Genomic DNA, 5,743 nt, shown 5'->3' on the forward strand with positions numbered 1-5,743 from the left:
CATTGCCGAGTTAGGGGGGTTAAATTTAAAAAAAAAAAATATAGGTAAAACTCTCCCCCCATTGCCGATTTAGGGGGGAGAAATTAAAAAAAAAATATAATTTGTAAAACTCCCCCCATTGCCGAGTTAGGGGGGTTAATTTTAAAAAAAATATATATATAGGTAAAACTCCCCCCCCCCATTGCCGATTTAGGGGGGAGTCGAATAAAAAAAATTAATTTATTTGAAATCGGCAACAGGGTTGCCGATTTAGGTGAAAACTACACCATCTTCGTAATATTTTCAAAAGGTGCACCAAGACCGTAATTTTTCGGTCAAAGTGCACCAACTGAGTAAATTTCCCCACGTTAGTCCTATGTTAACTTGCATGTTAATTTAACCGAATTGATAACGTGACTGGTTTGGAAAATTTTGTCAACTTAATAAAATATGATGTTATTTCAAACTATTTTTTTTTTAAATTATAACATAAAGCAATGTTGTATTGCGTCATCTTCTTCCCTTCCCGCCATCTCTAAAAAACATTCATTTTAGTTCTAAAGATTTCCATAAGTAACATTTTGGTTATTTATAATGAAAATTTTGAACAAAAGACCCCAAATCTTTCCCCATATTAGGGTTTCTATTCTTTCTATGCTACATAGACTTTTAAGTTCCATGTTTCATTGATCAAAATCGTGTCATTCTTCTATTTCACATGTTTATATTGATTCTAGATCTCTTCTTAGTTTCATAGCTTATGTGTTTGTTCTTATATCAAATTAAGAATTCTTGCACAATTACTCGTCAGAAAAGGTGGTGTTCTTCCTAATTATATTCTCCTGTAATTCCTATACCATGAAGAAAAAAATCACCCCTCTTCTTCTTAGGTCTACTGGAGGATTTTTTATGTAAACTTTTGAAAGTGTTGAAAAGTATTCATAACATGATTGAAGAGATTCAAGGGCCCAAGACATTAATATTGATATTATGTGTAAACGAAACTCTTCTTATCTAATTTGGGATGACATGCTTTTTTCCTAGACATCTTGGAGATTAATTCTAATTAGTGGTTCATGTTCTTGGAAGTTACTAGTTTGAATGAATTGCCTAAAGAAAATGATAATGGTTGGCAATTAATGGATCAAACTAGTGGGGGTGTTGTTAACTCTCTCACCTCTCACTTCATGGGTAGTTTTCGTGAAAGTGGGGGAGTTACTTTCTCCAATAACTCATCCCAAACCCTTCTATAAATAGAGGCATTCATGCATTGGAAAACATTCTATTATATACCATCATTTGCTATCTTATGAATGGAAACACAAAGTGAGAATTAAAGGAGCTTTAGTGGCTAAGTAAAGAAAGTGTAGTGTCATATAGAGAATGAAGGAAATCGAGTTCCTAATCATCAATAAACGTATAAAGGGGAGGTGGAAAGGTTAGAACAAAGACAACTAGAAAGGCAACTAGAAAGTCCATAAAGGGATACATAAATGGAATCAGATATTCCTTACTCTATTCTTTTATCACATGTGAATATCATAATGTTAAGGTCCTAAATTAAGGGGTTCTTATTAACCATTAAAGACTCATAAAAGTTTTTTAAAAGTCTAACAATTGGTATCAGTTCATCGGGTTAGGGATATTATGACATTCCTTGTATTTCTAGAATTGAATCATGAATACATTAAAATGTAACCAAAAAAACTTATTGTTACGAAAAGTTATTGTGAATTGTTCTCTTTTGATTCAATCTGGAGTTAATTATTTTAATAAAAGTTGCAACACTTTCCTGTTTTTCATAATGTTACTATTTGTCTGGAAATGTGAAATAATTATCATTGTATGAAAAATTAATTGTTGAATTTGAAATTAATTACAATTAAAGTTATGATACATATTTTGATCACCCAAAGGTTGATCATTGCATGTAATTAAGATTATGATGTCATAAAGATAATAAATTGGGTTTGTTCATTAATTATAATGCATATTTTGATCATCCAAAGGTGGATCAGTGCATGTATTTAATGATATTAAAGTTTTAAATATACTTGTTTGTGCTCGTTTATCCAAAGATAACATGCATGTTTAAAAAGGTGATTAATTACTCATTAAAGAATAATATTGGGCATAATTAATGAAGATTTAATGCATTTAAATTTTATCCAAAGATAAATTAAGTGCATGAATAAAAGTTTGTTTGAATCTATAAAGGTTTATTCAAAGCATTAAAGTGTGAATATGTCTTATTTCAGCTTCATTCAATGCATTCACCTTTGGCAACAGATGTGTCAAGTTAAATGGACTGAACTATGCTAATTGGTCCGAATAGATGCAGTTCTCACTAGGTGTTATGGAGTTGGACTTGGCGATCATTATAGATAATGTACCAACCATAACTGGGAAAAGCTCGGAGGCAGACAAGACTCTATATGAGGCTTGGAAGATGTCAAACAGGTTGAGTCTTAGCTTCATGAAAATGTCAATCTCTAACAATGTCAAGCCGTTTATGCCTAAGATGAATAATGCAAGGGAATTTATGAGAATGATGAAGGAGTACTCTCAATCAGATATTATTGATAAGTTTGTAGTGGGAAATCTCATGACAGAGTTGACGACCAAGAAGTTTGACTTGTCGTAGTCTATTCATGTTCATGTAACTAACATGACAAACCTAGATGCGAAAATGAAAGGAATGAGGATGGGGTGACATAAGCATTCTTGGTATAATTCATCATTAACTCCCTTCATGTTGAGTTTGACTAATTCCAAGTGAAATATAACACCATAAAGGAAAACTGGAATTTTCAAGAAGTAAAGGTCATGCTCGTTCAGAAGGAGGGGAATGAAAAAATCCTCATTAAAGAAAGGAAAATCCATAAAAAAGGAAGTGCTTCTTTTGTAAGAAGAATGAGCACTATAAGAAGGATTGTCCTAAAAGGAAGAAATGGTTCGAAAAGAAGGGTAAACATTTTGTTTCTGTTATAGATGAATCATTTCTTATTGAGGTTCCTAATAATACTTGGTGGTTCGACTCTGGTGCAACAACTCATGTGTCACATATTGTGTAGTGATTCCTTTCAATCCGGACCCATGAAACTGAGAAGTTTCTTTACATGGGGAACAAAATGAAGGCACAAGTTCATGGAATTGGGACATACAGATTGATCCTAGATAGTGGAAACTATTTAGATATAGAAAATTGTCTTTATGTTCCTAAATGTTCTAGGAACTTGGTTTCTGTTGCTAGGCTGAATTGTATAGGTTTTAATTTTAAGATTGAACATTCTTGTTTTAAATTATGTAAACATTCGAACTATTTCAGTTCTAGTACATTAATGAATGGTTTATATGGCTTTAATCTTGATTTTAAATTTAAGGAATGTTTATTTAATGTTGAACATGATGTTGGTAGCAAGCTTAAAGATTTTGATAAGAATTCTGCTTACTTGTGGCATAAAAGATTAGGTCATATAACCAAAGAAAGGATAACGAGGTTAACAAAAACTGATATTTTACCTCTTTTGGATTTTGGCAATTGGGATGTTTGTTTATATTGTATTAAAGGAAAACAAACTAAACACATATCAAAGAACACAACCGCAAGAAGTAGCAAACTTCTTGAATTGATACATACATATATATGTGCTCTTTTTGATGTTCCATCTTGGGGTGGTGAAAAGTATTTCATCACTTTTATAGATGATTACTCAAGTTATTGCTACCTATATTTGTTGCATGAAAAATCTCAATCATTGGATGCCCTAATGGTAGTCTTTGATGAGGTTGAAAGGCAAATTAAAAAGAAGGTTAAGGTTGTGAGGTCTGATAGAGGTGGTGAATATTATGAAAAATATAATGAGAATGGACAATATCTAGGACCATTTGCAAAGTCTCTGAAAAGTTGAGGCATATGTGCTCAATACACTATGCCTTACACACCGCAACAAAAACGTTAGTCCTATGTTAACTTGCATGTTAATTTAACCGAATTGATAACGTGACTGGTTTGGAAAATTTTGTCAACTTAATAAAATATGATGTTATTTCAAACTATTTTTTTTTTAAATTATAACATAAAGCAATGTTGTATTGCGTCATCTTCTTCCCTTCCCGCCATCTCTAAAAAACATTCATTTTAGTTCTAAAGATTTCCATAAGTAACATTTTGGTTATTTATAATGAAAATTTTGAACAAAAGACCCCAAATCTTTCCCCATATTAGGGTTTCTATTCTTTCTATGCTACATAGACTTTTAAGTTCCATGTTTCATTGATCAAAATCGTGTCATTCTTCTATTTCACATGTTTATATTGATTCTAGATCTCTTCTTAGTTTCATAGCTTATGTGTTTGTTCTTATATCAAATTAAGAATTCTTGCACAATTACTCGTCAGAAAAGGTGGTGTTCTTCCTAATTATATTCTCCTGTAATTCCTATACCATGAAGAAAAAAATCACCCCTCTTCTTCTTAGGTCTACTGGAGGATTTTTTATGTAAACTTTTGAAAGTGTTGAAAAGTATTCATAACATGATTGAAGAGATTCAAGGGCCCAAGACATTAATATTGATATTATGTGTAAACGAAACTCTTCTTATCTAATTTGGGATGACATGCTTTTTTCCTAGACATCTTGGAGATTAATTCTAATTAGTGGTTCATGTTCTTGGAAGTTACTAGTTTGAATGAATTGCCTAAAGAAAATGATAATGGTTGGCAATTAATGGATCAAACTAGTGGGGGTGTTGTTAACTCTCTCACCTCTCACTTCATGGGTAGTTTTCGTGAAAGTGGGGGAGTTACTTTCTCCAATAACTCATCCCAAACCCTTCTATAAATAGAGGCATTCATGCATTGGAAAACATTCTATTATATACCATCATTTGCTATCTTATGAATGGAAACACAAAGTGAGAATTAAAGGAGCTTTAGTGGCTAAGTAAAGAAAGTGTAGTGTCATATAGAGAATGAAGGAAATCGAGTTCCTAATCATCAATAAACGTATAAAGGGGAGGTGGAAAGGTTAGAACAAAGACAACTAGAAAGGCAACTAGAAAGTCCATAAAGGGATACATAAATGGAATCAGATATTCCTTACTCTATTCTTTTATCACATGTGAATATCATAATGTTAAGGTCCTAAATTAAGGGGTTCTTATTAACCATTAAAGACTCATAAAAGTTTTTTAAAAGTCTAACAATTGGTATCAGTTCATCGGGTTAGGGATATTATGACATTCCTTGTATTTCTAGAATTGAATCATGAATACATTAAAATGTAACCAAAAAAACTTATTGTTACGAAAAGTTATTGTGAATTGTTCTCTTTTGATTCAATCTGGAGTTAATTATTTTAATAAAAGTTGCAACACTTTCCTGTTTTTCATAATGTTACTATTTGTCTGGAAATGTGAAATAATTATCATTGTATGAAAAATTAATTGTTGAATTTGAAATTAATTACAATTAAAGTTATGATACATATTTTGATCACCCAAAGGTTGATCATTGCATGTAATTAAGATTATGATGTCATAAAGATAATAAATTGGGTTTGTTCATTAATTATAATGCATATTTTGATCATCCAAAGGTGGATCAGTGCATGTATTTAATGATATTAAAGTTTTAAATATACTTGTTTGTGCTCGTTTATCCAAAGATAACATGCATGTTTAAAAAGGTGATTAATTACTCATTAAAGAATAATATTGGGCATAATTAATGAAGATTTAATGCATTTAAATTTTATCCAAAG

Source organism: Lupinus angustifolius, chromosome LG06 (genome assembly GCF_001865875.1).
Source record: "Lupinus angustifolius cultivar Tanjil chromosome LG06, LupAngTanjil_v1.0, whole genome shotgun sequence".
Classification (NCBI taxonomy): Eukaryota; Viridiplantae; Streptophyta; class Magnoliopsida; order Fabales; family Fabaceae; genus Lupinus; species Lupinus angustifolius.